General features: G+C 44.3%; 1 protein-coding gene across 1 annotated transcript in view; it reads left to right on the plus strand.

Moving 5' to 3' along the window:
* TESK1 (testis associated actin remodelling kinase 1) overlaps nt 1-12,858 on the plus strand; it is a 119,388-nt gene that overhangs the window by 45,978 nt on the left and 60,552 nt on the right. The gene's annotated exons all lie outside the window — the stretch shown is intronic.

The following is a 12,858-nucleotide window of genomic DNA, read 5'->3' on the forward strand; positions in this document are numbered from 1 at the left end:
CGCAAAACCTATTTGCGCCAATCAGCGCCCAGGGACAAGAGGGGTTTCGACACCCAATCAGACGGAAGGGCGCGAAACCCCGTTTGAACAAGTGCTCCTTCTCTGATTGGTCCCCCGCTCCCTGCGGCGACCAATCAGTGCTTTACTCTCCCCGACCAACCAGGAGAATGACGCAAACCCAGTTTGAAAGATCACTCCTTCTCCCATTGGTTGGCACGGACTTCCATGCAGCCAGCGGGAACCCTGTGGCCGTGAGACCGACTCACAGCCCCAGGGACTCCCTGCTGGCGTGTGTCCCTGTCTCCAGTGGACACCAATACTCATGTATCCGCCGGAGAGAGCGTTAACCTGGGTAGCCACGGGCCTAGCCTTGTAGCTCCCAGGTTTGAGAGTGGCAAGTGATTATAGCTCCGTTAGGAGCAGGTATGATGATCCCTGACACCAGGATCAAAGACAGTGTATGCAGGCCGGTCCGGGAGTCAAATTCTCCCCCTGGTGGGCGTTCGGTGATACGAATCAGCAGCCACCCAGGGGAAGCACGCGCCGCTAGTTCCCTTGTGGTCTGCGGTTTTTCACACCTCGTTAACGTGTGTGAACGTTCTAAATTGGGTATCGGGTGTGGTCCGGTGCACGGGTGGTCAAACGGTATATTGCAGGATTTTATAGTCAAAATTACAGAAGGAGGAATATTAAAGAGGGGGGAACACACATTCTAGGAGGGCACATCCACACATGTAAAACAAGACAATTCACAGTTAGGCAGCGTTCCCTCCACACACTCCAGGCACCCAGACCATTTCTGCCTATTGTAGTGGTCTGGGTACCAACTCCCACCACTCTTAAACCTGCAAGTGTAATTATTGCAGTTTTTATAAACTGCAATAATCACCTTGCAGGGTTAAGTCCTCCTCTAGTGGCTGGCTAACAGACAGCTACTAGAGTGCATCATGTGTTCTTAGAACACAAAAAGTGTTTTAAACAACGCTGGACGTCCTCACGCTATGCATGAGGACCTCCAGCGTTGTCGGAATACCCATAGGAAAGCATTGAGTAATGCGTTCCTATGGGGAGGTCTAATGCCACGCATGCGCTTTAGGTCTCCCACGCTGGCGTCGGCGTTGTCCGGAGGAGCGTGGGCAGAGCCTGGCCCAGCACAGAAGAACATTGGCGCTGGATTCAGGTAAATCACTGAAGCAACATGGGATGGGGGGGTTGCAGGGAGAGCGGCACTGCATGGTCCTGCAGTTCCAGGAAAACGGATATGTTTTCCTGGCTCTGGAGAGCCCCTTTAACTCAGCAGTAGTTAGTGGGCGAGTGGGAATTTTTACCCCTCATTATTTAATTATAGGATAAGAAAGATATATCTGTTCTCATAGAGGGATTAGAGTTTAGCCAATGTGTGTTTTTACCAGAGAGGAGAAAATTAGGTACTATGCTGTGTCAGTATCGGTAGGAGGGATACCGTGCTGAGTAATATTGGTAGGAGGGATACCGTGCTGGTTAATATTGGTAGGTTGGGATACCGTGCTGGGTAATATTGGTAGGAGGGATACCGTGCTGGGTAATATTGGTAGGTTGGGATACCGTGCTGGGTAATATTGGTAGGAGGGATACCGTGCTGGGTAGTATTGGTAGGAGGGATACCGTGCTGGGTAGTAATGGTAGGAGGGATACCGTGCTGGGTAGTAATGGTAGGAGGGATACCGTGCTGGGTAGTATCGGTAGGAGGGGATACCGTGCTGGGTAGTATCGGTAGGAGGGGATACCGTGCTGGGTAGTATCGGTAGCAGGGATACCGTGCTGGGTAGTATCGGTAGGAGGGATACCGTGCTGGGTAGTATCGGTAGGAGGGATACCGTGCTGGGTAGTATCGGTAGGAGGGATACCGTGCTGGGTAGTAGCGGTAGGAGGTACCAGAGAGTAGAAAATTAGGTACTATGCTGTGTCAGTATCGTTAGGAGGGATTCTGTGCTGGGTTATAATCGGTAGGAGGGATACCGTGCTGGGTTATTATCGGTAGGAGGGATACCGTGCTGGGTTATTATCGGTAGGAGGGATACCGTGCTGGGTTATTATCGGTAGGAGGCATACCGTGCTGGGTTATTATTGGTAGGAGGCATACCGTGCTGGGTTATTATCGGTAGGAGGCATACCGTGCTGGGTTATTATCGGTAGGAGGCATACCGTGCTGGGTTATTATCGGTTAGAGGCATACCATGCTGGGTTATCGGTAGGAGGCATATCGTGCTGGGTAGTATTGATAGGAGTAATACTGTGCTGGGTAGTATTGGTAGGAGGGTTCTCACAATGGAGACTCGTTAACAGTTCTCCCAAGATTACCCTGGATGTATGTAGCGGAATGGACACTCTTTATATACTTTTATTCCCTTTGTTCTGCTGTCCGTACCTTCCCATTCGTTTACCGACCCCCCCAGTTGTATGGTCCCCTCGTTCGCATCTTCTAACAACCGACCACCCCTGGCTGTTAACCACAGATTGCTTGTTAAGCAAAGCGTTTCCCCTGTGTGGGCCCTGTTCGTATAACTGAACGTACGTGTGCAAACAAATGGCGGCCTTTTTGTCTCCCGTATGTGGGCGGCAGTACATTGTTGTCGACGGCATGGAACTGTTTTTGGCTACACGACCATGCGAACACCCTGGTATACTGGTACCGCTGCCCTTCCAACTCCCCGAACAGTTATGTAACTGCGTTTGGGAGAGATAAACTACCGAGCAGGGGGAACATTCATATACTAACAGCGAGGGGGAGCCTTCGTCGGTGTTCGTGCGAGAACCCCCGAAAGGTGACCGGTAGTTGCTTTGTTTTCTCTGGAACGGTGTTGTGGCATCACCTCGTGGCCGACCGGTCAAAACTTCATTCGAATGATCTGAGTGATATTTCATCAAAGTGTGCGCTCAGATCCAGGTTATTCGGTGATGTGACTTTCATGGGGTTCTGAAATATTAAAATGCATTTTTGGGGTGTTTTAAATTATTGTAGATTTTTCTGTACCTGAGAGATAATTGAGTTATAGATTTTTCATTCGCAATTATCTCTCAGGCACAGAGGATCTTGGGAGGAAAAGCCCTGTATTTTTGTGTGAGTTAGGGATTTTGTGTTAGGGGTCTGTGCATAAAAGCCATGTATGGCCAAAATAAATTCAGTTGACTCCCAGAACTGTGTGTCGTCCAGTTACTGGTGGAAAGTGCTATGTGATATTTTACTGCTTATTTCAGCAATGAGGACTAACAGCGGAGATACCTATGCTGGCTATTGGAGCTCCGCTACAATGTCCTTCTCCTACTATGCAGGTCTATACTCACAGATAGTTATAGAAAAAGAAAGAAAGGTTTATTCACTAAAGCAAGAATTCACAGTGAATTTTAAATGCAGAGCCAAAATAGCTCAACTGAAACAAATTATCTATTTCGGCTGGGTGTATAAAGGGAAACTCCAGTGCCAGGAAAACAATCAGTTTTCCTGGCACTGCAGGTCCCCTCTCCCTCCCACCTCCCACCTCCCAATCCCCGGTTGCTGAAGGGGTGAAAACCCCTTCAGTCACTTACCAGAGGCAGCGACATGTCCCACGTCGCTGCTTCTTCCTCCGCCGCCGCTCCTCCTCTGCATTACGTCGGCCGGTGGGCGAGACTGATCCGGCCGGGGAGACCAAATGCGCATGAGCGTCAATGCCGTGCATGTGCATTAGAGCTCTCCTAAAAAAAACTTTATAAAAAACTGCAATAATTACCTTGCAGGGTTAAGGGTAGTGGGAGTTGGCACCCAGACCACGCCAATGGGCAGAAGTGGTCCGGGTGCCTGGAGTGTCCCTTTAACATGCCTACATGAGGCTGGGTGTTTAACATGCCTACATGTCCCGCAATTATTGGAATTATTTACAGATTCCTTGTTGATTATTGAGCCCACACCTTGTACATTCCAGCCTTATCATTTCGACCTGCGTGAGGCCGCCCTGCAACTAGCACAGGGCAAAGTACTCATCCTGAGCGACCACAACATATACACACTGTACAGTGCCTGTGTGTGAACACCGTGCAGGGCCTGGGTGTACGCTCCACAGGGGGCCTGGATATCCTACATATACCATTTCTCTGGAATGGAAACCTGACTACGGTGGAGTTACAGCTCCTGTAGCAAAGTGTATTTTCGAACAATGGATGTGCAGCATACGCATGCAAAGCACCATGACCACTTCAAATTACCTTTGAATTCAATGCAGACTTTTTTAAAATAATTAATTGACGGAACACATGTGGCAATATCCGTTCTGTGATCAAAGAGACATGGCCCTCTCACAAAACATTTGAATATGTTTCTAAGTGTTAAACCTTTTCCTTATCAATTATTAAGTTGGTTTCACCTTGATGCTGGTGGATTCCAACTCCTATGAAGATTGGGCGATGAAGAGGTCCTTGTAAGTTTTATCTTCTTTCGCTGTTTAACTGGATGGATCCAGTGAAGAAGCTACAGAGATTGAGTGACCATTTTATTGGATCACAGCCATTGGTAGAAAATAAAGCCTTTCAGTAGTGCATTTCCATACCCACCTTGAGTCACCCCGCTAATCTGACTGATCGTTCCCCAGATGCAGAGTGGTCCTTTGCTCTGACGTGGCCAGTTCCACATTCTTCCATAATTATTAGGCAGCATTCTACCGTGAAGCTGTTGGAGTTAACCCAGGCTCTTGTACTGGATACACGCCATTTTCCCAAATGCTCGCACTGTGATCTCATTAACTTGTTTGGACTCAGGATTATGTCTGCTCTAATGAAAGAAACCTTGGCTATTATTTTGCTGGGTTTTGTTTTGCACTCAGTCGTGTGTCCTGACATTTTAGCCAATAAACCGATCTACTTTCTCAGATGTCAGGATGCTCCAGGTCACGTGTGTGCACAGCGTGTGTGCACAGCGTGTGTGCACAGCGTGTGTGCAGAGTCAATTGTCATTTCCTTCAAAGTTTATTAAACATAAAGACGATACATTAAGTAGCAGATGTCGCAAAAATAGAAGTGTAAAGTTAGGATAGTCACATCATCTCTAATGCAACAGACAGGCCTATTTAATTCGAAAGATGTTAGTGTCAAGTTATCCACCACTAGATATGGGGAGTACTAATATGCTGTCAGTACCAAACAATATCCAAGCGTTATCGACATATCAAGACCATATCATGACAAACATATATATATATCTTGTTTTCTTTTTCATCTGAGTAGATACATAATGCTAGTATCACATTATGATGGATTTAACCCCCAGCACGTGCTGCAGCAGTGTAGGAAAAAGGAAATAATGAATAAGAGAGCAGCAATTATATATTTAAGGTAGTAGCCTGGTTCATGTTAAACAAGTACGAAATACAATTTTCTACCATTGCAAGCCCAGTCCAATAAGATCTAGCAACGCGTACAACATATGTCAGTATGCCGTAACCAAACACTAACTCACTAAAGCTCATGGAAGCAAAGAATTCATTATTAGTCAGCAAGGACAGATAAAATGTCTCGTGTATGTACCAATGATACCGGAGAAACTGACGGAAGCGAAGCACAGAGAGATGGACACATGTTTCTTCAGGAAGGAAGAGATTCTTTATTGGATCACCGATCGGGACTCAGAGGGACTAACATCACCAAAATACAGCAAGTTCTGAGCCCCGGACAATAGTGCAGGCTCCTTATATAGGCACATAACTCCTCCCATATTAAGCTCCACCCGCACATTCTCTTAACCAATCAATACAAATAAGAATTAACTTCCTGTTTGACCGCATGGCTTGTCCAGCACAATGGAGGAGGGGGAATACTACATCCTGTATTCTTGCACATGCTCCGTACACTACTGATCGTATCTTGCCTCGTGCAACCAACTGATCGATACGTCAGCATATGCACGTACACATGCCACGTGGTAATCTCGGCCTACTAAATTTATTTTTACCGAGATTCCACCACATTCCCCCCTTTGATGCCTCTTGATATTTCACAATTACTTGAGGCATCACTTAACCTTGGTTTGCATACACCGCAAGTTACCTTGAACCAGACCAGACTTATCTTATGATGTGAATCTTCAACACTCATCTTCCTGCATTGGTTCTCCCTGATCTAGAGCCTTATACTTATAAATCGCCATTATCTGTGCAGCAGCCTTCCTCTCTGCTATGTTTTCTATCAGGCTTTGCACAGACCTAACTACTAAGGGTATAAGACACGGCAGGACTAGACACAACATTAAAATCAGTAGGACTCCACCTACCACTGCCTTAAGCCCTCCAAACCACTCATACCAGCTACCAAACCAACTACGTGGATTATACCCTTTCCATACCTGAGTAGGCACATGCGCTAGTTTAACCATATGGCTAGTAAGCTCAGCTATTGCTTGCCCTTCGTCATCTATTTGAAGGCAGCAATTGCTCAGGTTAAACTTCCCACATACACCTCCCTCTACTGCCAAAAGGTAATCCAAGGCTAATCTATTTTGGTAGACTGCTGTCCTCATCCTGGTGTTATGCTTCGCTAGAAGATTGAGCGCTTGTGATGTTTCGTTAGTGATAATCTCAACCACCGCCTGTAATCTTATAATACGGTTGAGCATATAAATAGGGGTTCTGTAACCAAAGGTACCATCCTCAGCCCACGTGGCTGGCCCATAATAATCTATGATACGCTGGGGAGGCCATTCATTATCTTCCCAGGTGCCTATCTCTATGGGTCCCCTTTTCTTCCTATGATTCACATCATACACTTTAACACCTAAAGTCTCACCTGTTTCAATCGGTAACAAGAAGAAGGATGGTTTGAGCATACCCAACACACATGCCCCTTCCCAGTCCTGTGGCAACTCCGAATAGGCTTTCTTACCACAGATCCAGTACAAATTTGCTGGGGCTCTCCAGGTAGATGTGATGGATAGGTCAAACCACACATCCTTTAAATTGGCGTATCTAGCAAACGGGTTAGATGGTTCTGAGACATTTGAAGCCGACCACCAAGTTGTATTCTTTGTATCATCATCATAAGCTTTTTGCCCTAGACAAGTTAATTCTCTTACAGAAGTATTATACATTATTCCTTTCCTTGCTATGCAAACATAACCTATGATGGAGGTCTTTAATCTCCACTCAGATTTACCTCTAACACTCATATGATAATCGGCTTGTGTAGATATTAGTTGGTCAACTGCCTCAGAACCGGACATTACCTCCTTTGCTTCCCAAGGCCATTGGTCTCCCATGTTAGTACCTCCACACACATAGCAGTTGGTAACATTAAGACTACCGGCAATACTTTCGGCTAAATCAATAAACAAGTTTTTAGCATTATGGGGGATCTTATTATCTATACTCATCTCTTCATAAAAGGAATGGTATACTTGATGAGTTTGGGAGGATACCGTATCAGTCTCTATCCCTATAAACAATACTGTCCCAGGATCTAAACCCGTCCCGTATATCTGAAACCCAAATAAATTGCCATATTTGTCTAAGAACTTATCGGGGTTATTTATAAGTATATGGATGGGATTACATTCCATAGACTTACAATATGGGCTAGTCGGCAACTTAGTCACTATCATGTCTTTGTCTACTGTCTGTCCCCAAGTCGCCCACCCCACACAAGACCAATATGGGCAGAAGTTATAGTCTTTATTTGGGCATCTAGGACTCACATATTTATTTTTACTACTGGGACAAATATATTTATCATTAGATTAGAGTGTTCGGTCTCCTGTTGCTGTTACCAAGTCTCTCTGTCCATTATGATTATTTCTGTTACAGGTACTTAGTCCTTACTCGCTTTTACGTTTATCTTGATATGTTCGTTCAATCGCTCAAGGCAGCACTCTGCCTTATTACTCCTATTGGGTACACATTAAAAAAAACACACGTTGACTTGTTTATACACCCCTTTTTCCTGGGTTTGACAAGGGGCTTGGCTCTTTATGCTTGACCCATGCATGGTCCATGTGACGAGACCAATCTCGCCACATTGCATTGGAGGAGTCTGGTTGCCCTCCTCTTGCCCTGTGACTATGGACCCTGGGAGATTTGACCCGTTCAATTCAGTATGATAGGAGTTATGTATTTTTGTATCCTTTTGTGTTTTACTGGTAACGTGCTCAATGGAGTCTGCCTCTATCCCTGGATATAATTGGATTATTTTCCCCTTTGTCTCGAGCATAGAGGGCTCTGTAAAACCGGTTTGGCCAGATAGCCATGCTGCCAGCCAGGCCCCAAAAGATACTTTACTAACCCCTGGTCTGATTCATGCCATTTTTTGATATGTTGTTCCCCTGAATGGATTGATTGTGAATATATAATTGTTATGTGAATGTGATGTATATTTTAGAAGTTATGAATATGCTGTAAAAACTGTATTTTTCCTGCCTGTTATAAATTACATTAACCCATTGTGTTCAGTAATTATATCACAGGCAGAGGGGAGGATTTTATGTGTTTGTGCTGGGTGTGTTTTATGTTTTACTGTACGGGATTGGTTACATGTTGTCCCTCCCTGTGGGATGTCCCCTTGCATGGGGACTTGCATAAAAGTCTGGGAGTGTTAATTAAAACAGACCACTGCTTGACCCTCAACACGGAGCCTTGTCTCGTTCTTGGGGGGATTTACTGTATGCTGTTAGAGACTGATTGCCAGGAGTGTAAGCTGATTGTCTGCTTTTCCTGTTCGTCTGCTAGCAGATATTTGTGAGGTTCCAGTTTGGGAGTTGGAGTGCTATTTTGTATCCAGTTTGGGAGTTTGGTGTTCTGCAGTAGCTGTGCCTGTGTCTCTGGAAGGGAAGATCTACTAAACGGCTTTTAACCCCTTTTATGCCTGGGGGTGCAGATACAGTCCACTTTATGCATACATTCAAATGTTTCATCAGTTACGATTCATGTACATTTACGCTCTTTTTATGTACTTGTGTCTGGGGGACTTCTCTCATGTTATCTGCTACTTTTGTTTGGAGGTTCTTCACCACACTCAGGCAAAATAAATTTGGTGACTTGTCCTTAATCTTCAGAGGTTTACTCTATTCTATATTATTTTGTACTTCTGGTTATGGATATCCGATTTATATAGTTCACGTGTAATATATTACTCATAGGTCACAATCAGGCTCTTCCCTTACAATCAAGATACGCTCACCATCTATTACTTTGAAGTATGTGGCGTTACATCTTTCTTTTCACCTTTTTCTTAACCATTCACGTTCCATGTTTACTTGGTTGATTTACTTCTGCAGGGGTCCACTTACCCAGGTTCTCTCTTAGAGAATACCTTGTCTTACCCATTACTTTCGCTGACATTATGAGTCAAACCCCTGTCTAGGGTCAGAGAACTGGCAGTTAGGTTTAATTTCCTGCCCTTAATTAGCTTAACTTAACTTACAGACCAGCGAGGCCAACTCCGTACCTCAACACAGAGGCTTTATCATCCAACTGATCCCCGTCATAGTTATAGCCTTACATACCCTGGTATTGGGTCATAATTATGGCCTCACATGTCACGCATTTTAAATCTTTAATTGTCACGAGATGCCATCACCCTACCACATTGCGTAGTGGCCGCGAGCTCCTTGAGCCAAATTATAGATAGAGGCTCTCACTGCCGCTTGACAATTAGCAGGGCCTCATCTGCCATAGGGTAGTTAATTTTTTTGACATTACAGAGCTCCTGTACTCTGAGTAGCTCCGCCCAATCTGCTTCCTATTAGTTTGGAAGGGACCTTGGAATGCTTCAACCCCAGTCGCCGAGGCTTGACTTGGGTGTCTCTGGAGCTTTTCCACCCGACCAGGCCGCAGACACACATCTATGTGGCTGGATCCCTAAAAATCTACACAGCACACAATTCCAAAAGGAACGAACATTCAATACTTTATTTTTAACTCTGGACTAGCCCATATGCGCATTACATAAAGCTTGTTGTGACAAACATAATAAAATTCAAATAACCAAAACATGTCACAAAATATATGCAGGAAAATATAGTTACCTAGTTACATAGTTGAAAAGAGATTTGCGTCCAAGTTCAGCCTTCCTCAAATTAGTTTTTTTTCTGTTGATCCAAAAGAAGGCAAAATAAAACAGTTTGAAACTCTTCCAATTTTGCAACAAACTAGGAAACAAATTCCTTCTTGACCCCAGTATAGCAGTCAGATTTATCCTTGGATCAAGAAGTTGTTACCCTACATTGAAAAATTATAACCTTGAATATTCTGTTTTTGCAAGTATACATCTAGTTGCTGTTTGAACATCTGTAAGGACTCTGATAAAACCACCTCTTCAGGCAGAGAATTCCACATCCTTATTGTTCTTTCAGTAAAAAAACCTTTCCTTTGCCTTAGACGAAATCTTCTTTCTTCCAGTCTAAACGCATGACCTCGTATCCTATGTAAAGTTTTGGCCCCGAATATATTTGTATAATGTTATCATATCCCCTCTCAGGCGACGTTTTTCTAAACTAAATAGGTTTACATTTGTTAACCTTTCTTCATAGCTGATATGTTCCATTCCTTTTATTAATTTTGTAGCCCGCCTCTGCACTTTTTCTAGTGCCATAATATCCTTCTTTAGAACAGGTGCCCAAAATATAATGGCATAAAAAACATATTTATAAAGAGATGGGGAAGACCATAACAAGCAAAAATTATCTCTCTACCTGAATATGCAAATGAACAAGCCTTGCTATTCAGGTAGTGCATTTTGCTGTTGCTACCAACAGGTGGCGCTGTACAGGCTCCACAGCAAAACCCACCTACTTGGTAGCAAGCATCAGGACAGAAGAGCACACAAAACATACAACAATAGTCACCCTGCACCTATAATGGGTACAGGGTGAGTTCGACATAGGCATAGTCCAGGGTCCGTATGAAACTCCAGGTGAAGTGTCCATATGAAACTCCAGGTGATGGTGACTACTATCACTATACAGTGTTTGTGTATATATATATATATATATATATATATATATATATATATATATATATATATATACATATTTTATTGGTGTACTGTTATACTGCATTTATATTGGCAGTAAATGTGTGTGCATCCCGGTTTGTATTTAGACATTTGTATTTAAAAAAACAGTGGAGTATCCACTTAGGTTTGCACCTGTAGCGGAGTAGTAGTATTATCCACGGTATCTCCGCTGGTAGACAGAAGAAAACAGGTACAAAGCAGGCAAAATCCAGGTAGCGTAGTTACAATCCCTTTCTCCCAAGAACTAGACGACACATAGCTTGGAGGTCAACTGAGGTTTTTAATTACAGGCACAGTATTTATGTGGTTACAATTGTATGGGGTTTCCCGAGTCACAATGCAGGGTTTGTCCAATAGGGGACTACATGGGGGACTGAGTTTTACAGCCAGAGTACCTAGCATACACCAACGAGATTAATTATCCCAGAATGCACTGCTAATGGGATTATCCCTTGGTACAGAGAAATACAGTTTTCATATTAAAATATATAACCGACATAATATTTATGCTAGACAGCTATTTAACCCTTTATTACATAGCTGGGACCTGGGCACACAGTTAAGGGAACTTGCGCCCAGATCCCAGCACAAATAACCGAACGCGGTTGCGTTTCCCTTATCAGGACCACTTCGTTTAACCGATTGCCTGAACTGAGGGAATAAAAGTCCCCAAAACTGCAAACTCCCGAACGGCTCAGAAGTCCAGCGCGGCTTGTGTTGCCGAGTAGCCGATTTTAGTTCCAGACACTCGACGACAAAACTCGACGACCCTGCTGGCTTTCAGCAAACAAAGATGGCCGCCGCCTCGTGTTCAGTACACGAATGGCGGCCACCCGCAACAGACCGCAATTAACACAGACACAATGTTGCAAAGTACCTAATTGGAGACACACGACCTGCTATGGGTGGTCTCCCATTCGGTACTTTGCTTATTCCACGAACTATGCGGTGATTCACTGTTCGTGGATAACCAGACTTAACATTAGCGGTATTCGTGTGCTGTAACACACGAATGCCGCATACATTGCACAATACGGTTAACAGTAGCAGAAATATACAGTTTGGTTAAATATACGGTTTAAGTCTATAAGTGGCTAGATTTGCCACAGCACCCATAAGTCTGAGGCTTCAAGGCAAATATCAATTTGCAGTCCACCTTAAAGTACTGGAGGGATGTACGGCTAGTATTATTGCAGTGAAGCTCTGTTCTACACTTAGACACAACAACAGTGTGAATAAAGGTGCCTTTCTCCTGGGAAGCCTATATCACATCTTACCTGACCATGAATATATCCCACTCTAAACAACGGATGGCCATCAGCAACAATCTCTGTCTAATAAAAACATACACAAAAAGAAACAAGAGAAACACACCCCATGTCCTCCTCCACAACAACAATATGGACCTCCTAGTAAGGAGGGATAGGGTGGTTTTGGGCTCGAAATAGTGACTGACCCCTCTAGGGACACTTTAGAGGTATGCTAATCTAGTTATGAGGGAGCACCTCTGAGAGATACTTTGGTATTTAAATATCTGTTCCTTTATCTTTTAGAGGCTGTGGTTTTCTAAAATGTATCCCCTGAGTACACCAATACCAACATATATATCTTAGACAGGTTTGCTAGAAGTTATAGCCTGAGATTACAATACCGCCCCCAATCTTGATCGGCTGATTTGCTGGGCCTCCCTCCCTCTTTCTTTAGCTCTCCCTCTCTCCCTCTTCCTCCCTCTCCCCCTTGTCCTCCTACCTATCCCTCCCCACCTCTTCACCTCCCCCCTCCACTCTCTTCACCACCTCCTCCTCCTCTCTACCTCTTCCTCACCCTCCCTTTCCCCTTCCCTTTACCTCA

Source organism: Pelobates fuscus, chromosome 5 (assembly GCF_036172605.1).
Source record: "Pelobates fuscus isolate aPelFus1 chromosome 5, aPelFus1.pri, whole genome shotgun sequence".
Classification (NCBI taxonomy): Eukaryota; Metazoa; Chordata; class Amphibia; order Anura; family Pelobatidae; genus Pelobates; species Pelobates fuscus.